Source organism: Saimiri boliviensis, chromosome 2 (assembly GCF_048565385.1).
Source record: "Saimiri boliviensis isolate mSaiBol1 chromosome 2, mSaiBol1.pri, whole genome shotgun sequence".
NCBI classification, from domain to species: domain Eukaryota; kingdom Metazoa; phylum Chordata; class Mammalia; order Primates; family Cebidae; genus Saimiri; species Saimiri boliviensis.
Window position 1 is genome coordinate 57,780,762 of NC_133450.1, and position 22,125 is coordinate 57,802,886.

General features: G+C 41.1%; 1 pseudogene; it reads right to left on the minus strand.

Annotated features, from left to right (window-relative positions):
- Positions 1 to 1,592: 1,592 nt before the first annotated feature.
- The window catches only part of LOC120363965 (non-POU domain-containing octamer-binding protein pseudogene), a 38,056-nt pseudogene continuing 17,523 nt past the window's right edge, over positions 1,593 to 22,125 (minus strand).

The following is a 22,125-nucleotide window of genomic DNA, read 5'->3' on the forward strand; positions in this document are numbered from 1 at the left end:
TTACCCCCATCCCAGCTCTAAGCAACCAGTAAGGTACTGTCTCTGTAGATTTGAATACTCTAAACATTGCATATACATTGAATCATATAATATGATCTTTTGTGACTGGCTTCTTAGCACAATGTTTACAAGACCATTGGGTTGTAGCATGTATTACTACTTTCTTTTAACCTACCTAAAATTTCATTGTATGGATATACCACATTTTATTTATCCATTCATAAGCTGAGAGACATTTGTCCCCACCTCCCCTCACTTTCTGACTTTTATAAATAATGTGCTGTCAACGTTTATGTACAAGTTTTCGTGCTGGACATGTTTTCCTTTCTCTTGAATATGTATCTAGGAGTGAGACTGCTAGGTCATATAGTAACTCTCTCTTTAGCATTTTGAGGAACTATCAAACTGTTTTCCAAAGCATATGCACCATTTTAAATTCCTACCAGCAATGTAGGAGGGTTCCAATTTCTCAACAACAACCTAAAGTAATTTTCAGGCTTCTTTTTATCCCATAAATTGTGGGTCCCATGTTGTCAGAATGCAGGTAAGTTGCTTTCACTCATTTCTTTGCAAAGAATCTCCAAATACAATTTTATTTTCTGTAAGAAAATAAGGTTGGACCAGTTTATTCTGAGATAGTTTCTAACTTGAAAAGTCTGTGCTTTACTGAATTCAAGCAGAAAGAATGGCTCTTATTTTTGTACCCCACAGTTTGACTTCAATATTAATGCCTGTTTGACAAGGAAAATAATGTTTGTTTGGCAAGGAAATTAAACAAAAGATAGAGTCCAAAAACTGAGTCATTATTTTAAGCAAATCATGTATAGTCTCTGTGAGTTGTCCTTTCCTGCCTGTTTCCAAGCCAAAAACTTGTCATATTTTCTATTTCTTTAGTTGCTTTTGAAAAGTTCAGGTATTATTTTATTAATGTATGAATAATACAATAAATGAAAAAAAGGAAGAATATGAACCCATTTTCTATATAGGTAACTTTCAATGTAAAAACAATTACATCAGTAATTCCCATTTAGGTTATTAGGTTCATAGTATTGGCTGATACCAATTACAGTATTAAAGCTATGCTGTACTTCTCCTTTATTCAGAAAAGTCACGAATTTTGAACCATAACCTTATTTTTTCCTCTCAGCTTAAGCACCCAGGAGATTTATAAATCATTAAATTACTCAAGCAACTCTCCCACTTTGAGAGAATGCAAAACCAAAATAAGGCAAAAACACATTCTCTATTAGAATCTATTGATTTTGTGGTTAAGAGTAGGTTATTTAAAATACAGAGGCAGTATAACAGAAGAGCATGGTCTTTGAAGTTCAGATAGGAATAAGTTGAATCCTGGTTCTGCCATTTACTAACTGTATAACTTTGGAAAATTTCTTACCTTCCCTAAAACTCAGTTTACTCATCTATTAAATAGGATTAATAGCTCCTGCATCATTGGGTTGTTAGAATCAACAGCTAATGCATCTCGTATACAATATGTGTAAGCAAATTTTATATGTTTTTCTTACTCTCTGAAAATCTTCCTTGAGGACTTGTGGTATAGGAGTCTGTGATTAAGGTCAGTATGGAAGCTGTTTTTCTTTTTGTTTGTTTTTTGTTTTGTTTTGTTTTGAGATGGAGTCTTGCTCTGTTGCCCAGGCTGGAGTGCAGTGGCACAATCTGGGCTCACTGCAACCTCCAACTCCTGGGTGGCTAGGATTACAGGCACCTACCACCACACCTTAATTTTTGTATTTTTAGTAGAGATGGGGTTTTGCCATGTTGGCCAGGCTAGTCTTGAACTCTTGACCTCAGGTGATCTGCCCACTTGTCTCTCGAAGTGCTAGGATTACAGGTATCAGCCACTGTGCCCAGCCATTGTGGAAGCATTTTAACAGAGTCTGCTTGAGACCATTTTATGGCTTGTGAGCTTTTTCTGTCATTAGGTATAGTTGAGATTCGACACACTTTTTTTTGAGAGGGAGTATCGCTCTGTCACCAGGCTGGAGTGCAGTGGCACAATCTCGGCTCATTGCAACCTCTGCTTCCTGAGTTCAAGCGATTCTCCTGCCTCAGCCTCCCTAGTAGCTAAGATTACAGATGTGCGTCACCACACTCAGCTAATTTTTGTATTTTAAGTAAAGACTGGGTTTCACCATGTTGGCTAGGATGGTCTCGATCTTTTAACCTCATGATCTGCCTGCCTTGGCCTCCCAAAGTGCTGGGATTACAGGAGTGAGCCACCCTATGCTCAGCCTTTTGTTTTGTTTTGTTTTGTTTTTGAGAGGGAGTTTCATTCTTGTCGCCCAGGCTGCAATGGCACAATTTTGGCTCACTGGAACCTCTGCCTCCTCGTTTCAAGTGATTCTCTTGCCTCAGCCACCATGCCTGGCTAAGTTTTTGTATTTTTAGTAGAGACCAGGTTTTACTATATTGGCCAGGCTGGTCCTGAACTCCTGACCTCAGGTGATCCCCCCGCTTCCCCCTTCCAAAGTGTTGGGATTACAGGCGTGAGCCACTGCGCCTGCGCCCAGCCACATACTTCCTTTTCTCCTTACGTCTACAGAATTACATTGTCATTGAGCCATAATCCATATTCAATTTATTCCTAAAAGATTATGTTGGGCATATTGTTTTCCTCATCTCCGTCAAAGAAAGTAGAAATTTGAGAATACTAACTAGTGTTAGACAACTTAACTGGATGATCACTGTTGCTGGCAAAGAGCAACCTGAAGTTGAATGCTCTTGGAAATGAGGATGCTTGATACAAATACAATTACTGTATTTATCAATGTGGTTGGGACATGTCTTCTGATAAGGAGATCAATTTCAATTTGTATTCTATGTATGCACATTTCCATGTGTGTATCTGAAGGAGTGTTTACCATTCTCAATGTATGTAATACTATTGCATTCTTGAAATTCATGGTCAGAAAAGATGAATTAACTTATTTCACAAGTGGATAAAACGGCAGCCTAAAGTGGTTGATTTGCTCAAAGCATCTGGAGAAGTCTAGGAATGTAAGCAACATCCTAGGTTCCAAGGCCTGCCTAAACAATATTGTATCTAGGGGGAAAATTACTCTTAAAGTAGATATCTGGCCAGGCATGGTGGCTTAGGCCTATAATTCCAGCAGTTTGGGAGGCTGGGGCAGGTGGATCATTTGAGCCCAGAAGTTTGAGACCAGTCTGAGAAACATGGTGAAACCTTCTCTCTACCAAAAAGTACAAAAATTAGCTGGGTGTGGTGGTAGGCACTTGTAGTCCAAGCTACTTGGGAGGCTGGCCTGGGCAATATAGTGAAACCCTGTCTCTACAAAAAATACAAAAAATTAGCCAGGCGCAGTGGTGTGCACCTGTAGTTCCAAGTACTTGGGGGACTGAGGCAGAAAAATTGCTTGGGCCTGGGAGGCTGAAGTTGCAGTGAGCTGAGATCACACCACTGCAAAGCAAGATCCTGTCTCAAAAAAAAATTATAAAGAAATAAGATACCTTTTACTATATTAGCATGCCCCCAGTGAAACTCTCATGTTTCGTTTTCTTTTCCACAGCTAGGTTCTTATTTACAATGTTTAGAACTTTATTTTATGCCCTACCCTAATCCTTGTCTTCAATGCAGTTATCCTTGTTTATCTTGCATGTGTGTTTCACCCTTGGCAGGTTCCTGTTCAAGCTATTGTTTTAATGTTTGCTCCTGGCATTCTTTTTTGGCCATGTACTTTAGTATTTAACTATTTTTTATGTTGTTAGTATAAAATGCCATCCAGTAGATTTATCACTATTATCTTTTGCCTTAATGGATTTGCTGTAATGCCTCATTAATTTCCTCAAGTCTCTTCGTAAACGTAATTAATAAAACTCTATTCACTTCCAGATTTGTCTACTCCCCTCAAAGTGCTGAGCCCTTCTAAATACCTCATGATTCCTTCTTTCTCCCTCCATTCCCAGTGTTGTTGCCTTAGTTCATTATTACTGGGTGTTCAGGACCACTCCAGTGGCTGACTTACTCTCTTTGCTGTTGTTTTGGCCTTTTAATCCATCCTAAATAATGCCTTCAGAATTATGTTTGTATAGTTTTATTCTGACTATATCAGTCTGCTAATGAAGCTTGGAATGGCTCCCCCCTTTCAGAATACAATGTGATCTCCTTTGCTTGCCACACCATGTCCTTCTGATCTGGCATCCATCTACTTCACCAACCTCATGTAATACTAGCTCGGACTCTGGTCCCTAAAATACTCTCCTCTATGCCACTGCCTATGCCAGGCGTCCCCAAACCTTTTACACAGGGGGCCAGTTCACTGTCCCTCAGACCATTGGAGGGCCGCCACATACTGTGCTCCTTTCACTGACCACCAATGAAAGAGGTGCCCCTTCCTGAAGTGCGGCGGGGGGCCGGATAAATGGCCTCAGGGGGCCGCATTTGGCCCGCGGGCCGTAGTTTGGGGACACCTGGCCTATGCTATTCCCTCTACCAGGAACGTATTTTCTTACCCTGTATCTAAACGAATGTAGGCCCTCTCTTCTTTGACTTTGAGTTCCTTCAGAGTGGAGCCAAGTGTTCCATGTTTGTACCCACAGAATCGGGAAGAGTGCTGGATAAACAGTAGGCACTTAGTACATGTTTGCAATAATTAATTAGTGCAATTAATAGCTGAATAACTGTGGAATTCACCATCAACAAAAAATACCTTATAATGTCTACTAATGATGTTTTCATCAAATTTTGGACTGTTTAACCTGTGCTACCCCAAAATGGGACCAGGCTGGGACATCAAGGACATCTGTATTACTAGACAGCATTGGAGGCTGGGTGAGGGAATAAGGTGACAAAAAAAAAATGAAGAAGCTGTATGAAGCTAATTTAAATTTATTTATTTATTTTTTAGACAGAGTCTCAGTCTGTCACCCGGGCTGGAGTGCAGTGGCCTGATCTCAGTTCACTGCAACCTCTGCCTCCTGGATTCAAGCGATTCTCGCACTTCAGCCTCCTAAGTAGCTGGGACTACAGGTGCATGCCATTATGCCCAGCTAATTTTTTGTATTTTTAGTAAAGACAGGGCTTCATCATGTTGGCCACAAAGGTCCTGAATTCCTGGCCTCAAGTGATCCACTGGTCTTGGCCTCTCAAAATGCTGGGATTACAGGCATGAACCACTGTGCTCAGTCCTGTACGAAGTTTAGTAATTTTAAAGGAACATTTGCTGAGAAAAGTTTCAAAGTTCTAATAAGCAACCTTTTTTGTTTCCTATTAATTTTTATCAAATCAATGTAAAGAGGTAAAGAGCTAAATAATTAGGACATTACTATAATCTTAATATTTTTGTTTGAGCACCAGTGATACTATACAAAAAACTGGTTTTGTTTTGTGTTTGTATTTTTCATTTGGCTGATGAAACATGAAACTATCTTAATTCTATTATTCTCCTTCCCCACAAACCTTCTGAGATGCATTGTGTAACATTAGAGGATAGACGGGGAGGCTGAGGTCAAGCTAAGAAATGACAAAGAATAAAACTTCCAACACTAAAAACGAAAAGAAAAAAAAAAAAACTTCCAACACTAAAAAAATTCTCCTAAAGTAAGAAACTAGCTTTTTTTTTTTTTTTTTTTTTTTTCTGGAGACAGAGTCTCACTCTGTTGCCCAGAGTGGAGTGCAGTGGTACAGCTTCTGGGCTTAAGTGATCCTCCCACCTCAGCCTCCCAAGTAGCTGGGACTACAGGCATGCACCACCACACCTGGATAATTTTTGTACTTTTGGCCAGGCTGGTATGTAACTTCTGGGCTCAAGTAATCCTCCCGTCTTAGCTCCCCAACATGCTGGGATTATAGGTGTGCACCATTGCACCTAGCCTAGAAACCAGCCTTTTAAAAATGACAGCCTGGGCTGGGTGGCTCACAGTAATCTCAGCAGTTTGTGAGGCCAAGGTGGGTGGATCTCCTGAGGTCAGGAGTTCGAGACCAGCCAGGCCAACATGATGAAACCTCATCTTTACTAAAAATACAAAAAAACTAGCTGGATGTGGTGGCACACGCCTACAGTCCTAGCTACTAAGGAGGCTAACGCAGGAGAATCACTTGAACCCGGAAGGTTGAGGTTTCTGTGAGCCAAGATCTTACCACTGCACTCCAGCCTGGGTGACAGAGTGAGACCCCTCTGCCACACACATATAAAATAATAAAAAGAAATAAAACAAAATGACAGTTAGTTGTCTCTAGACAAATATACAGACATTTAAAAATTAAGTTGAATAACTCCACATACAGACTGCCGAAGCTAGCAGTAGTAATGTCTCCTTGGTATCCTACAGTTTTAATATTTACCTCACATTTATTAATAAATATATTAAGCATATAAAGAGATCCCCTCCTTACCCATGGTTTTACTTGTCACAGTTTTAGTTACCTGTAGTCAACTGCAATCTGAAAACAGTACATGAAAATTCCAGAAATGAACAACTCCTAAGTTTTAAATTGCATGCCATTCTCCGTAGCATGATGAAATTTCGTGTCATCTTGCTCTGTCCAATCCCAGAAGTGAATCATCTCTTTATCCAGGGAATCCATACTTGTCTCCATGACCCACCTGTTAGTCACTTACTAGAGTCTTTGCCAGATCAACTTTCTCCATATCGAAGGGCTAGTGGTCAAGCAATGCTTATTTCTCGTTTTCTTTTTCTTCTTTTTTTTTTTTTCAAGCACACTTATTTAAGAATGGCCCGAAAGCACAGAGTAGTGATGCTGACAAGTTAAATATGCCAGAGAAGTCATAAAGTGTTTCCTTGACTGGGGGGCCAAGGCAGGTGGCTCATCTGAAGTCAGGACAAAGTGAGACTCTTGAAGTTGGAGTTTGAGACCAGCCTGGCCAACATGGTGGAACCCCATCTCTACTAAAAATACAAAAGTTAGTGAGGCATGGTGGCAGTGCACCTGTAATTCCTGCTACTTGGGAGGCTGAGGCAGGAGAGTCACTTGAACCTGGGAGAAGGAGGTTGCAGTGAGCCCAGATCACACCACTGTACTCCAGCCTGGGTGACGAAGTGAGACTCTGTCTCCAAAAATAGTGCTTCCTTGAAATAAAAAGGGAAAAGTTATTGATTTAATAAAAAAAGAAATCAAATAATATGTTGAGATTCTTAAGATCTAAGATGGGGACAAATCTATCTTTGAAATTGCGGATAGGGAAAAAGAAATTTTTCCGTTTTGTGTCAAACATTAAACTGCAGAAGTTCTGGCTACAGTGCTCAATGAGTGCTTAGTTAAGATGAAAAAGGCATTAAATTTGTGGGTGGAAGACATTAGCAGAAACATGTTCCAACTGATGGCCATCAGATTCAGGAGTACTGGTGGTTTCAAACATCCCTGGGGGGTAACGGGGAGATTACTGTACATATAAATTTTCCTGTATTTTACAGTAAGTTTACCTTTTTTTTTTTTTTTTTTTGAGACGGAGTTTCACTCGTTACCCAGGCTGGAGTGCAATGGCGCGATCTTGGCTCACTGCAACCTCTGCTTCCTGGGTTCAAGCAATTCTCCTGCCTCAGCCTCCCGAGTAGCTGGGACCACAGGCATGCGCCACCATGCCCAACTAATTTTTGTATTTTTAGTAGAGACAAGGTTTCACCATGTTGACCAGAATGGTCTCGATCTCTTGACCTTGTGATCCACCCGCCTCGGCCTCCCGAAGTGCTAGGATTACAGGCATGAGCCACCATGCCCAGCCTAAGTTTACCTTTTCTTCTCTACTCTATCAACTAAAGATCAACCATTTACTATGTCTAAAACCACAGAAGTGACAAGATTTAAGCAACTGTCCATTTTTTCTATAAAATTTAATCAGATATCTATGAAAACCACTTATCCGTACTCTTTAAAAAAAAAAATTTTTTTTTAAAGACATTGTCTCACTCTATTGCCCACACTGGAGTGCAGTGGCATGATCTCAGCTCACTGTAACCTTCGCCTCCTGAGTTCAAGCTATTCTCCTGCCTCAGCCTCCTGACTAGCTGGGACTACAGGTGTGTGCCACCATGCTGGCTAATTTTTTATATTTTTAATAGAGACAGGGTTTCACCATGTTGCCTAGCCTGGTCTCGAACTCCTCAGGTGATCCCACCCACCTTGGCCTCCCAAAGTGCTGAGATTACAGGTGTGAGCCACTGCGTCCAGCCTGGTACTTTTGACTATATTCTACTAATGACAGCTGAACAGATAGCTGAATAATTATGTTTACAACTGAGAGACTGAATAATTAGAAACTATATTTACTAAAAGATCTCCCCCAACTTGTCCAGTGTGTTGCCAGTATTATTTCTCCTTCTGTCTTGTCCAGGAGATTCTAGAATGGTAGTTCTGGCATTCACCCACACCCATACCAGAAAATTTTGCTTTAGAGGTTCATGCTTCCGAGAGGCAGTCAAATACACACTAAAACCACAGGGATTTAAAGTTTGGGAAATGCACCACTTCTTTTTTTGAGATGGAATCTTACTCTGTCCACTCAGGCTGGAGTGCAGTGGCCTAATCTCGGCTCACTGCAACCTCTGCCTCCTGGGTTCCAGTGAGTCTCCTACCTTAACCTCCCGAGTAGCTGGGACTACAGGACTCATGCCAGCATGCTTGGTTTTTGTATTTTGCGTAGAAACGAGGTTTCACCATGTTGGCCCTGCTGGTCTTGAATTTCTGACCTCAGGTGATCCGCCTGCCTCGGCCTCCCAAAGTGCTGGTATTACAGGTGTGAGACATCACGCCTGACCTGTCCTGCTTCTTAAGAAGAGGCAAAGCAATGATGCTATATATTTGTAATTATGTGCCAGACTGGTAATAACTCATTATTTTGAAGGATGATCACTATAATCTGATGTAATGCTTTCAATATAAGGTACAGGTAGTATTGCTTTTTTTCAAAATATAAGTCCCTAAATGTACTTATAATGAACTAATAAATACATTTAATTCTTTAAGAAGTCATATTAATACCAGTGACAAGTTATTTTCAAGTATTTTAACTTCATTTTTCTCCTTTCCTATTATTCTCCACAAAACCTCAGAAAATGTGCACAGTCTCCCAGAAATATCCACTGTTACTGAGAGATGCCAGCAGCTGACAGTGACTTTTTAAATCTGCTTTATCTTCTTTTTGGGTGACTAGCACAGTAAGAATATTTAATGAGTTAACAGGACTAAGTAAGTAATGGCTATGTAAACATGAAATTGTTGGAATTCCAGCCTTTATTCTGTTACTCAGTATTATACCAGATTTTAAATGTTAAACTTATTAGTATCAATGGTAAATGTAAAGTTCCAGCTACTGACCGATATCACTTTTTTTTAAGAGACAGTCACTCCATCACTCAGGCTGGAATGCAACGGCTGGATCATAGCTTACTGCAACCTTGAACTCCTGGAATCAAGTGATCCTCCTGCTTCAGCATCCCAAGTAGCTGGGATTACAGGAAACAGGAAAGAGCCATCACACTTGGCCAGTATCTCTTTTTTTTTTTTTTAAGTTAGAATTGACTGCCACTGAAAGCCCTTTTTTATACACATGTGATGATTAAAAGTATATTACACAAACCCCTTTCAAAGGATCTCCAAAAGGCACTGGAATTCCAAAATATGGGTTAGTTTGGTTTAAAAAAAATAATTTAAATATAATACTAAATAAGAGCATACCAGAACTCATTACGTGCTCAGGCTTAGATGTTCCACTTCATTCTTTAAAAGAAAGTTTTTGGCTGGGCACAGTGGCTCATGCCTGTAATCTTGGCACTTTGGGAGGCCAGGGCTTTAGAAGTGCTTGAGGCCAGGAGTTAAAGGCCAGCCTGGGCAACATAGCAAGACTCCATTTCTCTGCCAAAAAAAATTTTTTTTAAAAAAAGGCTTAAAATGTACTTTAATAAGTCGATGCTGCATTACTGTTCCATTTCTCAGAAAAACTCCAAATTTTTCAGACAAATCAAACACGGTACACTGATGAAAAAAATGCACAGCGTGACTACCTGAGATAGGTGAATCTAAGAGCTACTGTCAGGCTTTCAGTATACAGCAACCCTGTTCCCAAGATTATACTAGGCCTCTCAAGAAAAGCTGTGAACAGTAACATCATAGACACAAAAGGGTCATTCCTGGGCATCCTCACCCAAGAAAAAGATGGAGGCAAGTTAACACAAGATTTTTTTTTTAAGATATACTAAAATGAAAATCTCTAAGAGAAAATGTCTTCTTTAGGACATGAAGGGGTAATATATGGGATATAACACAACCGTATGTTCGTTGCCTGTGACCTTTGTGGACTGCCTGAATTCTCCCCTGGGAGTGAATGGAGCAATGGGGCTAAGGTCACTGGGGGATGTTTGGTTTTTGTGGTGTATGTGGCAATTTCTCTGGGGCTGGGGAGTGTTAAGGATAAGAAAGCAAATGAGGCTGGGCAAAGTAGCTCGCGCCTGTAATCCCAGCACTTTGGGAGGCTGAGGAAGGTGGATCACGAGGTCAGGAGTTCAAGACTAGCCTGGACAAATGAACTCAGGAGGCGGAGGTTGCAGTGAGCCAAGATCGCACCACCGCACTCCAGCCTGGGTGAGAGAGACTGTCTCCAGGTGGGCGGGAAGCAAGCAAATGAAACAAGATCGAACAACAACAACAAAAAAAAACCCAGAATGATCAAGATAATGAACTCTAACTGTATCCACTTTGCCATGATTTCCCCAGGCGTTCAACAATCACATCTGAGATTTCAGGAATGCACCACACAGAACTGATTAAACATTATACCACACATGGTTTGTTTATACCACCCCTCCCTTGCCCTCTGCCCCAGCATACTCCCTATAGTACAGGTAGGGTAGATCTAACTATTGGAAGGAATCCCTAACACTTTTCCAGGGTAGAATTCTGGCTAATCCAAAAAGGGTCCCTTCTTTTAAGGGTTTTGAGAAACCAGACACTGCAACTTTATTGGTATCGGCGGCGTTTGTTTGGAGCGAATTCAGCTCCAGGAGCTGCATGGTTGAATGCAGGAGGAGTTCCACCAATTGCCCCAATTCCTTCCATCGTAGCAGCCTGACCAAAGCATTCAGTTGTTGGTGGGGTCAATCTCAAAGTTCCATCCGGCATCATAGTGGCAGGTCCTGGAGGAGCTGGGGTACCAGGTGGCACAGGAGCAGGGGGCATGGCACCTCTGTTGTTTATGCCCATAGCACCTCCCATAGCCATCTGACCCATCTGAATCTCCTGCTCTCTCGCATCAAGGAAGGTTCCCTTGAATCTTTCCTGCTGTCGCAGCATCATTTCTTCTTGCTGTCGCCGCATCTCTTCCTCGCGGCGCCTGTGCTCTTCCTCCTGCCAGAGCTCCAGCTGCTTTCGTTTTTGCACCTCTTGGTTATGCAGCTCTTCCATCCTCCGAAGTTCTCCTTGGCGCCTCATCAAATCTTGTCTCATTAGCATGACATGATGCTCATGGTGTGCAGCCTCCAGCTCCATCTCTAGCCCCCTTGATGTTGCGGTCCACTTGGTCCTGCTGCTGCTTCTCCATCTCAATGAGTGCCTTCCAGCGCATGGCATATTCATACTCGAAGGAGCCAGGCTGTGCAAATCTGGGTGGCTGCTCTCGTTCCTTGTGAAATTGCTGGTTCTTTATAACCAGCTTCTCTGGAAGTCCCTCTTCATCATCTAACTGGTCCATGGGCTCCATAGCCACAGGACGAGAAAATGTGGTTAGCAGGAAGGAGCCTTCACTGCATCTGTCCAGAGCTTTCCGAGCAGCTGGCTTCCCTGAGAACTCAACAATGCCTTTTCCCGAGGGCCTTCCTCGATCATCCACAATCACTACAGCCCTCTCCACCTGGCCAAACACAGAAAAGGCTTCTTCCAGCAGTTCGTTGGACACATACTGAGGAAGGTTTCGAACTCTAAGGGATGCACTATGGCAGGCAAAGCGCACACGCAGCTGCTTTCCACGGAGTGGCATATTGTCCAGCTCTGCTAGGGTTCGTGTTTCCAAGCGGATAAAGCCAAATCCTTTATCCTTACGAATGAAGACTTCGCCTGCCTTTCCGTATTTCTCAAAGTTTCCTCATTTCTTCCTCGGTGATGTCGGGAGGAAGATTTCCCACAAAGAGACGGCTTCGTTGGGTGAAGGTCTTCTCTCCTGGTTTCCTAAAATTCTTCAGGTCAACAGTCAAGCCTTCATTTTGGCTGCTGGCCTGTTGCCCATTTGCAGGTATTGGCGGTGGTGGTGGCTGCTGCTGTTGCTGTTGGTGGTGCTGCTGCTGGTGGTGATGATGATGCTTTCTTGGAGCATGGTTTTGCTTCTCCAAGTTAAAAGTTTTATTACTCTGCATTTTTGCACCCTCAACTTCGATTGAAGACAGCAAAGTGCCTCCCAGTCCTCTCTAACCTCGACTTCTCCTCTACCGACTGATCTCTCCTCGGAGTAACAGCGACGCTACACGGCCTCTACCGTCCCGAGAAAAGCAAAAAATTTTTTTATTAGTTGGTCATAGTGGAGCATGCCAGTGGTCTTTAAAAAAGAAAAAGCAAAGGTTTTCCTTTTCCTGATTTCAAAGGAAACCATCATTATTCATTATTTAAAAGTGGAAAATACAAAAGTTCATGCAAGAAAAAAATAGCGGCCAGGAGCGGTGGCTCACGCCTGTAATCCTAGCACTTTGGGAGGCCCAGGTGGGTGGATCACCTGAGGTCAGGAGTTCAAGACCAGCCTGGCCATCATGGTGAAACCCCATCTTTAAAAAAAAAAAAAAGAAAGAAAAAAATAGCTCCATCCAGCTATCTCTTTATACATTTAGAGGCTATCTTTCAAGATTTTGTTTCCTAGAAACTGCAATTATTTTTAATTTTAGTCCTTTGCTAGCCTTTTAAGATAAAGATGTGTACAAGCAATTTTACAGAATAGAGATTTAATACATGGGATTCAATGTAACCTACCCTTTTCCTCCACCCTTCTTTCATGATAGAAGCTACTTCTAGTCTTTTTTTTTTTTTTTTTTTTTTTTTTGTCACATCTGGACTTGGCATGCAGAATTAGTGACTAAAGACAGACACACATTTATGTATGTTTAACAGAATAAAAGAAACTGGGGGCTGGGCCCGGTAGTTCATGCCTATAATCCCAGGACTTTGGGAGGTCAATGCAAGTGGATTGCTTGAGCTCAGGGTTTCCAGAACAGCCTGGGCAACATGGTGAAAACCCGTATCTACAAAAATTAGCCAGGCATGGTGGCACATGCATGTAGTCCCAGTTACTTGGGAGGCTAAGGTACGAGGATCACTTACTTAAGCACAAGAGGCAGAGGTTACAGTGAGCCAAGATCATGCCACTGCACTCCAGCTCTGGGAGACAGATTAAGACCACGTTTCAAAAAAAAATTTTCAGATAAATATTTTAATTATATTATCACACAAGTGAGCAAAATTGTATATATATACATACAACTATTTACAAATATGTAACTATACGTACAAAGACAAGAAGGGAATATACAGAAAAATACGTATTAAAAAATTGGGGCCGGGCGTTGTGGCTCATGTGTAATCCCAGCACTTTGGGAGGCTGAGGTGGGTGGATCACTTCAGATCAGAAGTTCAAGACTGGCCTGGGCAACAAAAATAACCCCAACAAAAATTGGGGTTATGTTTTTTTTCCATTATTTTACAATATACTCAACAAAACATTACAATGAGGTGGGACTATTCTAGTGCTAGACAATCTTATACAAATGAATTTGTTTAACGGTTTCTTTGTCAATATTCTTTTGTGGGTATACATCATAGTTCAGTGGTATTTTTGTTGCCTTTTCCTAAACTACCCATGGCCTGCCCCATCCTGTGAAACCCTGTCTCTACTAAAAATACAAAAATTTGCTGGGTATGGTGGTGCATGCCTTTAATCTCTGATACTATGGAGGCTGAGGCATGAGAATCGCTTGAAACTGGGGTCGGGGGGGCAGAGGTTGCAGTGAGCTGAGATGGTGCCACTGCACTCCAACCTGGGTGACAGAGCGAGACTCTGTTTCAAAACAAAACAAAACAAAAATTGGGGTTATGTTTCTTTTCCATTATCTTATAATATACTCAACAAAACATTACAATTAAATGGGACTATTTAAGTGCTAGACAATCTTATGTAAATGAATTTGTTTAACAGCTTCTTTGTCAATATCCTTTTGTGGGTATACACCATAGTTCAATGGTACTTATTCAACTCAGGGTGATAAATGTATTAGTCTAGAAGAAAAAAGTTTGTAAGCAAAATGAAAACTGCAGAATGCTTCTATTCTCTGGAATTTCAAGATATTATCACTAAGTAGTAATTGAACACAACAGATTTTTATTACAATGAACAGGACTAACTACATGGTGCCACATGATTTCTTCGTTATACAAATTTACAGATCTATGGATTTAGGAAATTAATTTACTGATTTTGGAACTTGAAAAAACACAGAAATAATCATAAAAACTTGAGACCATATATTTCAAAAGGTGTATTTTGATGAATATGCAAAAATATGATATGGTCACACCACTCATGGGGTGGGAATCTCATGGAGAGGGAATGAAAGGGGAAACTAGAGAGATTAACACACCTTTTCTTTATATATCTCTGGATTATTTTCCTTATTATAACAAGCACAGAGTTTAAAACTGTGGCCCAAAGTGAGAACTTATTTTATTATTATTATTATTGTTGTTTTGAGATGGAATCTTTTTCTGTCACTAGGCTGGAGTGCAGTGGCATGATCTCAGCTCACTGCAACCTCTGCCTCCCAGGTTCAACCAATTCACCTGCCTCAGCCTCCTAAGTAGCTGGGATTTCAGGCACCCACTACCACGCCCAGCTAATTTTTGCATTTTTAGTACAGGCGGGGTTTCACCATGTTGGCCAGAATGGTCTCAATCTCCAAACCTCCTGATCTACCTGCCTTGGCCTCTCAAAGTGCTGGGATTACAGCTGTGAGCCACCATGCCTGGCCCAAAGTCAGAACTTAATATCCCTGTTTTCCTGCTTGAATGTTGCCTTTTCCTAAACTACCCATAGCCCCACCCTGCCCCATTCTGTGCCTATAAAAACCCCAAACTCAGCTGTTAGATGGGACTATCGCTGGATATCTGAGAGAAGCAGCTTGACTTCAGAGGCACAGTTTGACAGTGTAACTTCAGAGAAGAATCCAACTGGACTTTAGAGGAAGATCACCCCACCCACCCTGTCCCATTTTCAGCTCCCCTTCTTGCTGAAAGCCATTTTGATTGGCAATAAAATCTCCTGCATTTACCATCTTTCAATTCATTCGTGTGACCTCATTTTTCCTGGATGCCAGACAGGAGCTCAGGAGCCATGAGTGAGGACACAAAAGGCTGTCACACTGGCCCTTTGCCCTTGCTGGTGGAGGGCAGCTGCCTCACATGAGAAAAGGTAAAGGGCCCACCGAGCTGTTAACACTTAAGCTGTCCACGGATGGCAGAGCTAAAAGAGCACTGTAACAGGCCCTCTGGGGCTTTAGGAGTTACAGGTGCCCCCACTTGGACACTGCTGTGGGGCCTACACAGAGTTCACTCCTGCCAGGGCTAAAGTGTCTGGTCAGTTCCTGCACCCACTCACCTGCACACTCCCTCCTGAGGTGGTGGGACTCAGCTGGTCTGAGTAGAGTTTGATCCTGCCAGACTCAGCTGGTTCCAGTGCTCATTGACTCCAGTTCCCATACTAGTTTGTTTGTGTGCTATCTTCAGTGAGGAGTTGAGACGGATGCACTGAGTAAACTAGGCACCTCTGTCATGAATCCAGCAAAGGGGGCAGGGAAATATCCTGCTTCAGTATATAATTATGTGCATTTTAATTTCTATGTGATAAACACCTTAATGATGTACCAATCCAAAAATACTAGCATAAGTCTTCATATATATTAAAAGGAGCTTTCTTGTGTCTAGAATCCATATATGCCATATAAAAAGTAAGAAATCAGCATGCCTGATTTCAGGGTCTTAAGACTACAGACTATAGCAATATTCTAATTGAAGGTTCCTTATAGGTCCTGATGCATCAATTGTGGCAGGGAAGTCAGAAATGTGATCACAGATTTGCTAGTTTTTCTACTACTTGAATAGCAGAATAAACTCCAGGAACCTATTATTAATATCTTAAGAACATTTTTAAAGTTCAATAATTAATCATAGTTTTCTAGGTTAATATATATCTATTTTTTGACGGAGTCTCACTCTGTCACCAGGTTGCAATGCAGTGATGTGATCTCAGCTCCCTGCAACCTCCGCCTCCTGGGTTCAAGTGATTCTCCTGCCTCAGCCTCCCAAGTAGGATATGCCTACCTCAGCTTCCCAAAGTGCTGGGATTACAGGCATGAGCCACCAAGACTGGCCTCCAAGTTAACATTCTTATATTTGTTTAATATTCACTTATAAGGCTTAGTTAGTTTCCATTATTTTGTAACAGGATAGCAATATGATGTTATTTCACAGAAAAGAAAACTGAGGCAGAAAAGAATATGTATAGGCTGGGTACAGTGGCACACACCCAAATCCTAGCACTCTGGGAGACAGATACAGAGAGATCACTTGTTAGGAGTTCAAGACCAGCCTAGCCAACATGGTGAAACCTTGTCTCTACTAAATATGCAAAAATATGCACATGCCTGTAATCCCAGTTACCCAGGAGGCTGAGGCAGGAGACTGCTGGAACCCGGCAGGCAGGGGCTGCAGTGAGCCAAGATCACACCACTGCATTCCAGCCTGGGCAACAGAGCAAGACTCCATACCCCTCTACCCCCCCGCCAAAAAAAAAAACTAAAATAATAAATTTAAAGTTGGCCTGGAGCCTGTAAACACAGCTTTGTCATATTACTCAACACAAAGAGAAAGTCGGTTAATCATGTCAAACTTTTGAAACATGTATGAAAGATATGAAATAGATACGTAAATTAACTTCCTGATACACCATAGCTCTCAAACAATTCCCCACTTTTCTTTCCCAACTCTGTTCACTCTTTTCTTCCCATACCCCACCACTATACAGATAGTATAAAAGAGAATCAAGTGGGTCAATTAAATAGGACAGACAACAGAGGTGCTCTGAAGGTCCCAGGAAAACCCAAAGGAATAGCTCTGGGCAAATTCTGGAATGCTAACAATGCAGAGGCCACAAAATAGCTCAAATCAATTTAATCAATATTTAATGGGCACCTCCTATAGGCAAGATACAGTGCAGAGATATACACTATGATGAATGAGACACGATGTTTACTCTCAAATACGTTATCTACTAAGGGGATTTTAAAAAGCTATGTTAGTAAGTTCATACATATAGCTGGCCATCAAAGGAATAAGCCAACATCAGGGATATGAATGAGGGAAAGTTTCAATCCACAGGCCTTGCCTGTAAAGACAGTGGATAAGAGACATGTATCCCAAGTAGCCAGGGTTACAGGCATGCACCACTACACCTGGCTAATTTTTGTATTTTAGTAGAGACAAGGTTTCACCATGTTGGTCAGGCTGGTCTCAAACTCCTGATCTCAGGTGATCTGCCTGCCTCAGCCTCCCAAAATTCTGGGATTACGGGTGTGAGCTACCACACCCAGCCTTAAAGATTTTATTTTTTTAAGAGACAAAGTCTCGCTGTTATCTAGGCTGGGCTGCAGTGGCACGACTGTAGCTCAATGAAGCCTTAAACTTCTGGACTAAAGGAGTCCTCAGCCTCCCAAGCAGCTGGGACTACTGGTGTGCACCACCATACCTAGCTAATTTTTTTTTTTTTTTTTTTTTTTTTGGAGAAACAGGGTCTGGTTTCTTAGGCTGGTATCAAAATCCTGGCCTCAAGCAATCCTCCTACCTAGGCCTGGCCTGCCAAGGTGCTGGGATTACAGGTATGGCACTGCACCTGGCCAGAGTTTTCACGGGGCTGCTGATGGCCACAGAAGCCACAAGATGGAAAAGTATGTGGATGAGTGTCTATCTGCATATTTTCCTTTGAAAAGGGGTAAAAAAATCTTTAAAAATGTAAGCAAATATGTATTTTGTATACCTTTATTATCTTCTTTAAAAAGAAACCAACAAAAATTACCTGGTTATCCATTTATAACCATGATTTTCAAGAATTCATAATTTTTAAATCTCAATGTTCAATTATATTGATCCTATTAGTTATGTGATTCTTATGCAAGAGCAAGATATTATTGTTCACTACATATGGAATGGTGAGAAAATACCATGAACTTATTATTGGACAATGAATTTACTCTGATCATTTGCCTCTCTATCTATAATATGAGTAAGTGGGGGAGAGAGGGAAGTGGGAAAGAGGAGGGAATAAAATAATTTCCTTCTACAAAGAAGGGGAAGACTAGATCCTTAATCTTACTGAGATATGTCTTTCCACATTAGATTGCACTTAACATCAGAGATACTCAATATTTCTCTGCATTGCCATCAGAAGTATAGACTTATTAGTGAAATGATAAGGGTTATTGCATTGACAAAAAAAAAATTCCTTTTCCCTTTTTTGTTATTTCTCTCCTTAAATACAGGAAAAAGAGAAAATCTTTGTTAAAGCTGAACCTACAGCATCATTCCCCCATGAACTGCTATTCTTTTTTTTTTTTTTTGAGACAGAGTTTCACTCTTGTTGCCCAGACTGGAGTGAAATGGCATAATCTTGGCTCAACACAACCTCTGTCTTCTAAGTTCAAGTGTTTCTCCTGCCTCAGCTTCCCAAGTAGCTGGGATTATGGGCACGAGCCACCACGCCTAACTAATTTTGTATTTTTAGCAGAGATGGGGTTTCTCTGTGTTGGTCAGGCTGGTCTTGAACTCCCAACCTCAGGTGATCTGCCCATCTCCGCCTCTCACAGTGCTGGGATTAAAGGTATGAGCCACTGCGCCCGGCCATGAACTGCTATTCTGTTGCATACATAATAGCTCCTGAAAAACAGGTATTGTGAGCACTGCTTAGGCCTTTTATGTACTTTCAACATTCAGAGATTAATTAAATATATTTGTAACCAACCTCTAGAGATTCAAAAATGCTGCTACCTGTACCTGGTAGGAAGAAAATTAAAAAATTTTAATTTTCAATAAAATTAGGGAAGAGAGAAATATATGAATAGGATACAATTATAACAATTCATCTCTATTAATGTTTTAAACTATTTAAGAGAATTCAATCTGTTTCTATACAATGGCAACTAAAAACAGATTTGAAAACAATGCAAATGAAATTTGGCTCAATTAAAAGGTACCTTTATTCTCTCAGTGAACAGGTATTTTTTTAGGACCATTTCCTGCAATTGGCAAAAGTCTCCATTCAATTCTACTCCATAGAGTTGCACTGCTGAACTGAAAAGATAACCCTAAAATAGGCCAGGTGTGGTGGCTCACACCTGTAATTCCAGCACTTTGGGAGGTTGCGGTGGGTGGATCACGAGGTCAGGAATTCAAGACCAGCCTGGCCAAGATGGTGAAACCCTGTCTCTACTAAAAATACAAAAAAATTAGCCAGGCATGTGGTGCATGCTTGTAATCCCAGCTACTTGGGACACTGAGGCAGGAGAATCATTTGAACCTGGGGGCAGAGGTTGCAGTGAGCCCAGATGGTGCCACTGCACTCTAGCCTGAGCAACAGTTTAAGACTCTGTCTCAAAAAAGAAAAAAAAAGAAAACCCTAAAATAGGAAGATACATTATGATGCAAATGAATGAACTCTTACTCGTGGGTTTATTTCTACTTAAATTTTAAAAAATCAAACTTTAAAAAATATAATTTGGCCAGGCATGGTAGCTCATTCCAGCACTTTGGGAGGCCGAGGCAGGTGGATCACCTGAGGTCAGGAGTTCCAGATCAGAATGGCCAAGATGGTGAAACCCCGAATCTAGTAAAAATACAAAAAAATTGCTGGCATGGTGGCAGGTGCCTGTAATCTCAGCTACTCAAGAGGCTGACGCAAGAGAATTGCTTGAATCGGGAGGCAGAGGTTTCAGCGAACCGAAATCACGCCGCTGAACTCCAGCCTGAGCTACAGAGTGAGATTCTGTCTCAAAAAATATAAATAAATAAATAATACTTCAATAAAGTAAAAACAAAATGAAAGTAACATCTTGTAGTTTATGTAAAATTCCTAACTTCCAGAAGTGAAAGACTGACTGATCAAAGCCTTGATTATAGTTTATTAATTCCCATTATCTAAAATAGTTATATTTCTAAAGATGGATTTCCTTTTTTTTTTTTTTTTTTTGAGATGGAGTTTCGCTCTTGTTGCCCAGGCTGGAGTGCAATGGTGCGATCTCGGCTCACCGCAACCTCCGCCTCCTGGGTTCAGGCAATTCTCCTGCCTCAGCCTCCTGAGTAGCTGGGATTACAGGCACATGCCACTATACCCAGCTACTTTTTTGTATTTTTAGTAGAGACGGGGTTTCACCATGTTGACCAGGATGGTCTCGATCTCTTGACCTTGTGATCCACCCGCCTCGGCCTCCCAAAGCGCTGGGATTACAGGCTTGAGCCACCGCGCCCGGCCCTTGCTTGGCTAATTTTTGTATTGTTTTTGGAGAAAGAGAGTTTCATTATGTTGCCCAGATTGGTCTTGAATTCCTGGGCTCAAGTGATCCTCCAGCCTCAGCCTCCCAAAGTGCTGGGATTACAGGCATGAGCCACTGTGCCCAGCTGGCCAAATGTTTTATTAAGTCTACTAATAACAATGAGAAATCATATTTCCGATTTTGGTAAAACCATTTAAGAACATAAATACTCATGATTTAATTTTTAAAAACCCACATTAAAGTGATGTTTTTAGAAACAAATAGTCAAACTTAGGATCACAGAAAATTGGAGCAAGGTATGTTTGGGTAGCATTTAGTTTACTCATTCACAAATGAGGAACTAGTGGCCTATAGGTGTTAAGTGGCTTGCTTATGGCCATACAGCAATATCCTAGGTCAAGTAAACTCATAGCTTTATAAGAGCTCTTATCAAAGTTCAGCATACTATTGTAGCACGGTACCAAAAAAAAAGAAGGGGTTAGAAGGCAGTAGTGACTGACAAAATAGCAAAGTGTTTAATAAGATAGTCATATGCTTTTGTTCTGTTGATATTCCTTCATTAACACAGACAAAGTAGTAAAGGAAATCAAATAGCTAGTCTTTGAAATCCCAAATTCAGTTATCATTATAAACTAAAACGTAAGTGTCTACCTGTGTTATATCTTATTATTCTTTTGCTTTAATAAATAAAGCCACGCTGTTATCTTGGATGTAGCAGGCAAAGCTGTTGCTACCAGAAGAAAATATTTTCCAAATGTTGAGTATGTCTGCAAGCTGGACTGTATCCCATAAAGGACTATGCTGGGCCTGGGGCTGATGTCAACCAAGACCTTTCCTGATAGGTCAGAGAGTACATGATGATAAATTAATTTCATTTCCATGAGGGAGAAGTAATGAGAAATAAATCCCAGAAAATTAAAACACTGAACATCAAATTTTGCTTGGGTATAAGTAATTGCATTCTGGACTTCTACTTCCTTCATCTATATTTCATTTTTTCCCCTTAATCAATGAAAATCACCCAGAGGTTACTTAGAAAAAAATTCATGTGCGAAAAACAAAAACAAAAAAAAAGAAAAAATTCATGTAATAATTTTTTACTCATTCACTCTGACTTACATTAGAACAAATATAAGTTTCTGACATTTAAAAGGCCTTTAGGGAACAGCTACTTAGACAACCGTTTCTATTCCTGTGCCCCTTATCTCCTTCTTGCCGCTGTTTGTAGGTCCTGTGTTTTTCCCTTCCTCTACTTCCTGTTGCTGCCTGGGAAGGCGTCATAACTTCCATACCATCTGGCTTTCTCATCTTACCCCAGAACCAACCTCAGAAGTACCATGTATTGCTACACAGACTGTGGACTACCAAATGAATGACCAGCTCTGGAGCTATGGAAGGTGGCAGGCTTAACCAACCTAGAATAGATTCTGGAGGGCAGGAGAGGAGTGGTGTGAAAGATTCACATACGCCCATAAATTGCTTTTATCCCACTTAGTTTAACTGCCACCATTTCTAGCCCCCTAATCTATCTTCTCACCCTAGTTTCTGTCATGAAGTATCTAAGAC